The sequence below is a fragment of the Camelus bactrianus genome, chromosome 1 (assembly GCF_048773025.1).
Source record: "Camelus bactrianus isolate YW-2024 breed Bactrian camel chromosome 1, ASM4877302v1, whole genome shotgun sequence".
In the NCBI taxonomy this organism is placed as follows: domain Eukaryota; kingdom Metazoa; phylum Chordata; class Mammalia; order Artiodactyla; family Camelidae; genus Camelus; species Camelus bactrianus.
In genome coordinates, this window is record NC_133539.1 from 45,909,346 (window position 1) to 45,921,428 (window position 12,083).

Genomic DNA, 12,083 nt, shown 5'->3' on the forward strand with positions numbered 1-12,083 from the left:
CTCTTCTCTTGACCTTTCTTGACATGCCTCAGCCCCTACACACTCAGAAGGTTGTGAAAGATATTATCAGGGATTGTTTAACAATCTTGCACACACCTGAGAACAGCACTGACTAAGCTCACCCGTTAATTCGGAATTTTATTTTAAGTAACCTAGGAGTCAAATCTAAAGTTCTTGGCATATATTTTTTCCAAAGGCAGGAAATGTAAAGAATGAACCATTGTTATTGGGAAGCAAAACAGGAATCTGAAATAAAGTGTCAAGACCCTCTTGATATCACTGCATTTTGTTCAAAATGAGTTAGTAAATGTCACTGTTAAGCCCTCAGAAAAGAGGTAGACTTTATCAGATGACAGTGAGAAGGGTGGTTAAAAAGGAAATTGGCCAGAAATGACAAACCCAGCTTCAGTGCTGGCCCAAGTCAGAAGATGTGATTTCCTTCCTATGTCCCTAGATCTAGTTACCTAACAAAAACTCAACTGCTAGAAGTGATAGGAGGTGCTTTCTTTATCATGGTATTGCCTTCAAAGTGCTCAAGCCATGAAAAGAAATGCCTAAAGGAATGGGTTGCAAAATAAATGCTATGTTGATTTTGTACAAGGGTGGGAATTCAGTAAAAGCTATTTTTTTCCTTTAGAATCAATAATGAAAAACAAACAAAAAAGCAAAACCTCTTCCATTAACGTCAAATCCTAGGAAGAATCAGACAATGAAACAATTCTGTGTGTCTCAGATAAGGCCTGAAAATGAGACTCCAATCACTTGGGATTCTGAGACAAGAGATAGTACTGTTGAGGTTTTATGCTGAACATAAAAATTAAGTAGTAAATGGGCTCAAGGTGAAACTGTAATATAAGTTTTTTTTATTGAAGATATAACCTTTTTTCTCTTCCTCTTTGTATAAACACAGTACCTAGGACAAAATAGATGCTAAATAAATGCTGCATGGATGAATGAATAAACAAACAGACATTTTCAAATGCTCCAATACAAAATTAAAAATCACTTGCTTAAAGAATTATAAAAGTAAAAATACAATTATATTCAAAAGCTATAAAAAAAATACAGTATGCACAGAAAGTCCCAAATCCACATAATAACCTCCCAGTAAGTTTATAAATCTTGATTTGCTCTGGCAATGGTGTTATTGTGAAACTGATACATATTAGGCTAACTGGCTAACTGTTTTCAACAAATATCCCCAAATGTCTCAGTGTCTTCACACAATGGGATTTTCTTTCTTGCTTACATAACAGTCCAATGTCAGGAGCAGAATTAGGAGGCAAGGAGCTCTACACCATGATGTTATTCAAAGACCCTACTCTTTTTAATCTGTTGGTTCTTCCATCCCCTATCACTTCAAAGTTCTCCACTGGATTACCTATATTCAGTCAGCAGATGACGGAAGAGAGAAAGTATGTGGCCAGTGGTGTGGGAGGTTTTGTGGTTGAGGCATGAAGATGGGCACATCACCTCTGCCCACAATCCACTGGTCAGAAGTTAGTACTTGACTTCAAGTTAGAAGGGCTTAAAAGTTTCCTTTTGGTAAATAAATAATAAACACTGTTTTTAAGCAAAGAAATGACAATGATGAAAGTGGGCAATTACACTGGCCATGTTGAATAGAAGAGCCTAGGGAGGGATAAACCAGAGGAAGGGAAACCTGAGAAAAAGTTAGCGCACTAGATGGGCAGGGAATGATGAGACCCGGACCAAGAACGTAGAGAAAGAATGACAAGAGAATGATCAACACAAGGATATGGTGACTGATTTGTTGAGTGAGCAAAAGAAAACAAAGGGATAGTCTTGGGTTTTATATATTTATCTAAGTATATATACTTACATTTGGGTGGTCTTTTAGTTAACTGGTGCATTTGTTGCAATGGCTGGTTCATTTTTTCTCATGGGGATTAAGAAAATAAAAATTTAGAAAAGTGAACAGAGTATGTCTCTGGGAAATCAGGGAAAGCTAACATAGAAATCACAGAACACAAACAAATGAACGGAATGTTTTGGGATTCTGTAAATCACACTAAGGATTTTGAACTCAATGTGTGACAGCAAATTAAGTGTCAAAAGAGGAAAAATTACATCTAAAACATTTCTCCATATTTGTTATGTTGCTATTTGCCACAACTGTCAAACAGTCAGTTGCAAATAAAATACTTGAATAAATAATCCCATTTTTGGATGTGGCAACTTGTTTGTAGTATGCATTTTTGAGGATTCTGTAAAGATATTTTTAGTGCTTAGACGATAAAATTTGTACCAGGGGAGGCTAACTGGTAACGAGTTAATCTGACAGATGACCAAATGGAAATCAGCTTTTAGCAACATTTTTGGCATGCATTATAGGAAATAAGTAATGCTCAATAAGTTTAAAATACATAATGTAAGATCCATTACTCAGACAAAGAAGGATGCTATTAATCCCTGGAAAGACAAATATCTACTTCTTAAAGACTTCCTGCAGCCCTTCTGCACTTTGTGAGAGATACGGACAGGGCAGGGCTGAGCACACAGCGGTCCCATTCGTAGTGATAAGAGCCAGAGTGAAAAGGAGCTGAATGTGAACCAGCACTTCAATCTCCTCACACAGGTCAGTCTCTCCTGTAGCGTCACACTTGGGTCCAATTACCACAGAATTCCAGAATGTTCACCCTATAGTAAACCAGTCAAGGTAAAAGGAAGGAGATTTTCCTTGGGGCCTTCTACACACTTAATTTCTTTTTATAGGAAGAAACAAATGCACACATAAACCTCAGTTGTCCAATGCAAAATTTGTAGAGATACTTTCAGGCATGTATGTTGTCTCTAGGCAACAGGAACATTTTTAATAAAATTCTCATTAATTTCTCAACAGTTATGCAATAATCAACATGTACAAGCACTCTATCAAAATGAATTCCTTTTATCATACATATTCATAAAGTAGAATTTTAAATGTTTTAAACACACACATTTAATATATTCCCAATCACAGTAATAGATTTGAAGAGCCAAACGGAGCAGAATAGACACTAAACAAAACTGCATTATTCCTACCAAATAACAGAGAACCAAAGAATATGTAAGCTGCTATGAGCCAAGCACTCTCCACTTGATCCTTCCACGTCCAGGTGAGGTACTAACATTACTCTCAGCTTACAGGTGAGGAAATTGAGGCACAAGGCGAGAGGGTAACTTACTGTAGTCACACAGTTTGGAAATGGCAGAGTAACTGTAGGACAGGACTGGATGCAGGGTCTATCCTTTTAACCACTTGACTGTAATGGAGCAAGAGCACAGAGTATTTCAGCACCAGAAGCTATGACTGGTCCATGGGGTGAGTAGCAGGGTGTGTGACAGGAAGAAGTGAACAAGAAATTAAGCAGAAATGATAAGCAGAAATTAGGCCATGAAGAAACTTGGATTGATAGAGATTATAAAACTATTACTAGTGATTTCAATAAAGATAGTGATAATCACAAGGTTCTGGATTTGTATGATAATGTAAAAGGATAATAAATAATCTGAGTTCGATTTAGATGCCAATTGCATCTATTTTCTGTCTTTTGAAAAAGATAAATACTGCTCAGTAGCCCTCTTGTGACAGAGACTGGGAAATAAGAAAGATTTGTTTAGCTGTAATTAATATCAGTCGGCCTTCCTGAATTGTTGCTTAGGTGTCAAAGAATTCTATCTACACTCTGTTTTCAGAAGTTTCTGCCAAGTATCATCCTCACATTACTGACTGCAATTTCCTTAGTGAAATTCTCTGTTACATTCTCAAGACTTACCAGAGTGCAGACTGTTCTACATCAAAACATGTTTCTTTAAGACCAATTAGCTCATATTTTCTCTTGATAAATAAAAATATGTCTCATAACCTTACCTATACAATCAAAAATTTTGGCACTATTGCTCATAGAGCCTTAATCACTCATGAATACTACAACTTTTAATAAAGTAACTGATTTTTATTTTAGAAAACTAGAGAATAGTCAATTGAGGGTTGTCACATACAAGCATTTGGCATATCAAAAATTTTATAAATGCATGCACACACTCTTTTCATACTTTCTTAGAGAGGGTGGATGGATGGACAGACAGGCAAACAGACAGATAGATAATGATGATGAGAATGATAGGTAGGTAGGTAGGTAGACAGACACACCCAAAGCACCCAAGTCTGGATTCCTTATGAAGTAGATCCTGATACAGAGATGAGCATGAAAAATAATTATCAAGGAGTGTTTTTTGGATCAAGATCTATGGCAGTAAGGGGAAGGAAGGAATCTTGAACAGGGGAAAAATTAGAGCTGGGATGCAGGATATAATGAAGGTTACAGGTGACCACACATCTCAGAACTGGGATAGCCATTGAGAGCTGTCCCAAGTTGACAAGGAATCTTCACATGCCCACATTTAGTCACTGAATAGAAGCTACCTCTGGAAAGTGTGACCAACGGCAAGTCAGGGATCCTCCAGACGAGCCAAGGGCCTTCTTTTAGTAGCAATCTCAGTTGCTGTACAAATAAATATTTTATTTTAAAAGGAAGATCTGAGTGACATATCGCAATATTCACACACAAAGGTATAGCAATTCTATAACATATAAAAAGAAGAAACATGGGAATATATATTATGTGCATATATTATATATTAAATATGTACACATATATTTAATATGTAAGTATTTATATTAAAACCATTCATGATGACCAATATTTCAGTATTTCATCTTGCTTAGAAATTATTCAAGTCCAAAGATTATCAATTAATAACAATACTTAATATAAATGTAACATTTCTAAAATTAACTAAAAATCCTGGAAAAAATATACTTTGGCTATTGCATCCAGGAGATAATTACTATTGATATAAAAATTATTGAATTTTGTATTTAATTTAGTAGAATCCTTTTTTTTTTTTTTAATTCTTAAACATTTTGGGAATGGCATTATCTAATTGGTATACCAGAAGTTTAGGACGTATATAAGAAGAAGGTAAGAAGTTTAGAAAGATTAAATAAAATTCACACAGATGAGACTTAAGAAAATACATATAGCTGTATTTAAACCAAACTTGTCAAACCAGAAGGCAAGAGATCAAGATGGCAGAGTAGGAAGACAAAAAACTCAACTTCCCCCATGAACACATCAAAAATACATCTATCTACAGAGAAATGTTCACTAAAAACTAACCAGAGACTGGCAGAAAGACTCTGGTACAACCAAATCTGTAAGAAAGATCCACATAGAATCAGGTAGGAAGGGAAGAAAAGTAATCAGATTGGGACCTGCACCCCAGGAATGGGACTCAAAAAAGGAGGGGAGTCACATGGGTGTAGATCCTCCTTGTGGAGTGAACAGTTCAAGCCAAATATTGGGCACACTAGGCCTGGGGTCCTACACCAGGAAGATGTGTCCCCTTGGCTGGTTGGAGGGCTGCCAGGACTAACAGGAGACCTGTGGGAAGCCTGGACTCCACTTGTGAGGAGCATGCACATACTTCTTCACTCCCAAAACAGAGAGGGCAGATAAAACTGCATGGGATGCTGGCCGATTTCCTGTGACCACTCAATGGGCGCCCCAGCCTGAAGTAAGTGCCCACCCTGGCCCCACTTGTCTCAAGACAGCTCCACACTGGAACTAAAAAATATTTTAAAAGAACCAGTCAGAACTGAAGAATACAATAACTGAAATAAAAAAACATACCAGAAGGAAGTAATACTAGCAGACGAGGTGGTACAGAAGAATATATAAGTGATCTGGAATAAATAATAATGGAAATCACCCAACCAGACCAGCAAAAAGAAAAACAAATTTAAACAGGACAGTTTAAGGGACCTATGAGACAACATGAAGTATACCAACATTCGCTTTATAGGGGTCCAGAAGGAGAAGAGAGAGATAAAGGGGTAGAAAATATTTTTGATGAAATTATGGGTGAAAACTTCCTAAACCTGAAGAAGGAAACCAATATCCAGGGAGAACAGAGGGTCTCAAATAAGATGAAACCAAACAGACCCACACCAAGACATACCATAATTAAAACAGCAAAAGTTAAAGAGAAAATTCTAAAGGCAACAAGAGAAAAACAAAGAGTGATCTACAAGGGGACTCCCATAAGGCTGTCAGTGACTTTTCTGCAAAAATTTTGCAGGCCAAAAGGGACTGGCATGATACATTCAAAGTGCTGAAAGGGAAAATCCTGCCACCTAGGATACTCCACCTTGCAAAATTATTACTTAGAATTGAAGAAGAGATAAAGAATTTCTCAGAAAGGCGAAAACTAAGAGTTCATCAATACTAAACCTACCCTCAAAAGAATGTTAAAGAATCGTTTCTAACTGGAAAGGGAAGTACTATAATAAGAAGTAAGTATCTATAGGAAAGAAAAAATCTTACTAGTAAAGGCAAGCATATAGTAAGGCTGAGGATCAACCACTTCAATAAGCCAGTATAAAGATTAAAAGACAAAAATGTATAAAATCAATTATAAGTACAATAATTAGCAAAGGGATAAACATGAAGATGTAAAATATGTCATCAAAAACAGAAAATGTGGGTAAGGGGAGTAAAAATGTAGATCTTTTAGAATGTGTTTGCACTTAAATAACTGTTCATTTAAAATAAGTAGATACAATTATAGATCAACATATATGAACCTCAAGGTAACCACAAATCAAAAACCTAAAATAGATACACAAGAACTAGGGAGAAAGAACACAAGCATACTGCTAAAGAAAATCATCAAATCATAAAGAAAGAAACAAAAAGAAGAACAGAGGAGAACTACAAAAACAACCAGGAAACAAGCAGTAAAACAGCAATAAATACATATCAATCAATAATTCCTTTAAATGTTAATAAACCAAATGCTTTAATCAAAAGATATCTCGTGAATGATTGAATTAAAAAATCAAGACCTATCTATATGTAGCTTACAAGATACTTACTTCAGTTCTAAACACACACACAAATGAGGGGATAGAAAAAGATACTTCATGCAAATGGTAATAACAAGAAAGTAGGGGGAGCATACTCATATTAGACAAAATAGGCTTTAAACTAAAGTCTATAACAAAAGGCAAAGAAGGGCATTAAATAATGATAAAGGGACCAATGCAAGAAGAGGATATTAGATTCATTAACATATATTCACCCAATATAGAAGATCTAATTACATAAGGCAAATATTAACAGGCACAAAGGGAGAAACTGTCAATATTATTAAGGGACTTTAAATACCCCACCTACATCAATGCACAAACCAACCAGGTAGAAAATCAATAAGGAAACAGTGGTCTTTAGTGACACTTTAGACCTGTTGTACTTAATTGATATCTACAGGACTTTTAATCCAAACACAGCAGAAAACACATTCTTTTCAGGTGTACATAGAACATTCTCCAGGATAGATCATATGCCAAACCACGAAATAAGTCTCAACAAAATTAAGAGAAGAACCAAGGAGGTGGAAAGACCTATACTCTAAAAACTATAAAACATTCATGAATAAAACTGAAGATGATAAAAAGAAATGGAAAGATATCCCATGTTCATGGTTTAGAAGAATTAATATTGTTAAAATGACCATACTACCCAAAGCAGTCCACAGATTTAATACAATTCCTATCAAAATACAGATAACATTTTTCACAGAACTAGAACATACAATCCTAAAATTTATATAGAACCACAAAAGATCCCAAATTGCCAAAGCAAATTTGAGAAAAAAGAACAAAGCTGGAGAGACCATGCTCCCTGACTTCAGAATATACTACAAAGCTACAAATCCAAACAGCATGGTACTGGTACAAAAACAAACACATAGATCAATGGAATAGAATGGAGAGTCCAGAAATAAACCAACACACTTATGGTCAATTAATTTTTGGATCTGTCTCCTAAGGCAAAAGAAATAAAAGCAAAAATAAACCAATGAGACCTAGTTAAACATGTAAGCTTTTGCACTGCAAAGGAAACCACTGACAAAATGAAAAGACAACTTCTTGAATGGGAGAAAATATTTGTAAATGGTATGACCAATCAGGGGTTAATATCCAAAATATATAAATAGCTCATACAACTTAATATCAAAATCAAAGAAAAAACATTAAAAATGGGCAGAAGACCCAAACAGACATTTTTTTCCAAAGAAAATATACAGATGGCCAACAGGTACATGAAAAGATACTCTCATTGCTATTCATCAGAAAAATGCAAATCAAACTGACAATGAAATATCACCTTACATCTGTTAGAAGGACTATCATTAAAAAGACCACAAATAATAAATGTTGGCAAAGATGTGGAGAAAAGAGAACCCTCTTATACTGTTGGTAGAAATGTAAATTGGTGCACTGTCATTAGAAAACAGTATTGAGGGTCCTCAAAGAACCAACATTAGAATTACCATATGATCCAGCAATTCCACCCCTGGGTATATATACAAAGAAATGGAAACACTAATTCATAAAGAATATGTACCCAAAGCATAGCAGTATTATTTACAATAGCCAAGGTATGGAAGCTATGTAACTGTCCATCAGTAGATAGATAAAGAAAAGGTGGTATACATATGCAATGGAATATTAGTCAGCCATACAAAGAATGGAATTTTGCCATCTACAACAACGTGGATGGACCTAGAGGGTATTATGCTCAATGAAATAAGTCAGAGAAAGACAAATGCTCTATGTAATCACTCATATGTGGAATCTAAAAAAAAAAATGAATATAAGAAAACAGAAATAGACTTACAGAGATAAGAGAACAAACTAATGGTTACCAGTGGGGAGGAAGAAGGGGTGAAGGGCTAGGTAGGGATAAGAGATTAAGAGATCCAAGCTATTATGTATAAAATTAATTAATTAATTAATTAATTAATTACAAGAGTATTTGTACAGCACAGGGAAATGCAGCCATTATTTTGTAATAACTTTAAGTGGAGTATAATATATAAAAATGTTGACTTACTATATTGTGTATCTTAAACTAATATAATATTGCAAATCAACTAAACTTTAATTTAAAAAAATTAGTAACAGAGGTAAGCAAAAAACAACATTGTCAAACTAGTTAGAATTGTCTAAAAATTTGCTTTAATTATGAAAGTTGGGATTCTTGAGGTTTTTTTAAAAGTGCTTTTAAACTAGCATTTTCAGTGGAAAGTGTTTAGTGTTTTTGTTTCTTTTAAGAGTGCCATATCTAAAGTATTAGATATTTAGTTTCTTTATTCTCCAGGAAATTTTATGTTCCCTTATATTAGACATACATAAACTTTATTAGCTTCTATAAAGCAATCAATACAGAACTCCTTATTTTAAGAGACTTTATATCTAAGTTATTAACTTACTTTTCCAAAAGAGATTATTTCAAACACAAAATGAGAGATAAAGACTTTTTACAATTATAGACGCACAGACACACAGATTTTAGCTTTAGTTCTGCACCCTTAGTCATGGATTAAAATAAACAGAGAACAAAAGCTCACAAATCTGGATCGCAAAATGCTCTTCACTTAATCAGTGGAAGGCTGATGTATTCTTGAATTAACAAGAAATCAACAAACAAAATTTTGTGTCATCTCTCACCCAACAGAATAGGTTTAGGTCCCTTCCTATAAAAGTTCATCACATAGGCCATAAAACCAAAGTCACATACATTGGTGGCAAATTAAGAATAACTTCCAGGCTGTAAGAAACCAGAACCAGAAACAAAAACAAAAGCACAGACTCAGGGGGAGAGGAGCCACAAAGAGTCAGTGAAAGTAGAGTTCTATTGCTCAGCATTTGCTACAGGAGCCAAGAAAAGATGTTTATTTTCGGGCTATACAGTTTTTTAAATGGCTCTGGAATATTTATTTATTTGGAAATCTTTGGTGCAACCTTCAAAGCAATCAAAGTACAATTTCCAAACTTCAAAAACCTGAGTTAAAATAAACTTGTGAAAAAATCTGTTTAACTCACTGAGGAAGAAATCAGGAGAACTATAAAGCAGGTTGATTAATTCTATTTGTAAAAGATTTAAATGATGCCCAACTCAGGTCTCCTCCCAAGAGGCAGTATTCCAGCTTTGCCAAATCCATCCTCAGAGCAGCATGTTCTTCCCCGTGACCATCTCAGTGAAAGCTGTACCGGTTCAGAGATCTACTTCTTCAGTCTACTGTCTTGATGCCACAAGCCATTCTACTCTATCTACTGAGCTAGCCTCCATCCATGCTGAGCTGCCTTCCTAGATTATTCAAGTTACGTCCTGAAATACCTATCATTGTTTGTGTTAGTATTTTGGTTTGAAATTTTTATTTTCATTAACTCAACTTTTCTCAAAATGTGCATTCATCTATTTTGTAGTTGTAATTTCCAGGGATGCATATAGTGTGTTGTGGCAGAAACAGTCTCTCCTATGATTTTTTATATATTAAAAGTAGAAACAAAATGGCTGAACTTAGCTTCTGATGGGCCAACCCAAAAATCGACTGAAATTTTATTCAAAATTTATTCTTGAAAGAACCAAGAATCCATCCATGAGCCTCTTTTATCAGGTGTCTACTTTGATGAAAAATCATCCATGCATGATGACTTGTCTTCCCTCCATCAGTCTTATTCTGACAAATCAGAGCAACACTTGGGCAACTACAAAAAAGAACAAATATTGAAGCAAGGAGTATTTTCAGATTTTTCCTCTGTTAGTTGCTTAGGGAATTATATTCCTGTAAATAATAAAGTACTCTACAACTTACCTAAAAAATTTTCTGATTTAAAGTTTCTGACACAGCATGGTATGGCTGATTGTGCCAATGAATTTTCCCCCTTAAGTCAAGAAAAACTGCACAACAATAATTACCTAATTTAGATTTGCATAATTATGATTACTAAATTCCAAGAGAACTGTTGTAGTAACAGTGTAACAACTTATCTAAGGCCAATTAAGTTGTGTTTCCTTTCTGCTTTAATTTACTTTAATCCAAAAGAGCAATAAACAGGATATGTCTAGTTGATGATTTAATTAACCACAATATATTAAGAAGTTAGGAATCGTTATGATGCTGAACACCTCAATTCCCTTCAAGGCTGGAATCTTTATTTCTTAGTCCCTAAAAAGTTTAGGATTTTCACCATTTCACAAGTAACGCTATATTCCAAATTAAGATCAATACACAACAAAATTTAATGATTCAGGGTGTGTAATAACTGAGAAAGAGGGGAAAAAACATAGCATAATCACTTTTAGTGAAATGGAAAGCATTATTTTAATGTCTTTGAAAGTCATATTGGAAAAGGACAATGCACAGTTGAAAGCCCATTTACTTTCTGAAATGAACAGAGGCATCTGAGGGCATAGGAATTAGGATCAAAGAGAAGGTGTGAGATAGATTTTATTCAAGGTCTTTGATTTACATGGTTGAAAACATCTCTAAGACTATTCTTGAGGAAAAGGGCAAAAGAAAAATGACGTTAAAATTTTCAGTGTGTTTCCAAAATCATTAGAAAATCATTCCAACACCATTAGAAAAGAAGGAAAACCCCAGAGAAATATGAAACTAGAGTGACCTGATTATAATAAAAATCTGGAAATGTTCTTGTTTTCTTATTCTTTTTCTATGATCTTGGGTTAAAGAATGCATTGATTTTCATAGCTGCCAAATAAGTGATCACATAATCATTCATGTTTTATAACAGCAATACACAGTCGGAGAAATTGTCACTGTCTACACCATCCACTCTTGGCTGAATCCGCTGTCAATATTTCTTACTACAATTAAGTATCTAATTTTTCATTCATCCATCTTTTACATTTTTCTTAGTACACCAATTAATTCTCTTTTAAGAGATAAAATTGGCATAACTCATTTAAAGAATTTCCTTTCACTTTAAGAATTTTTGAACTCTACGTGGTGATGAATTAAGTTAAAAAACCACCACCAAAATTCCTCTTAAATTCAAGAGAGTTTAATTTACTTCCTTTAGAACCATCAATGTTTAACATTTCGAGAGGATGATGGGTTCACATAGTTTTACAAAGCTGTCATCCATGACATTTTAAAGAGATTTGTCCTGAGAATTTCAAAAATTCTATGAAAAAATTTGATAG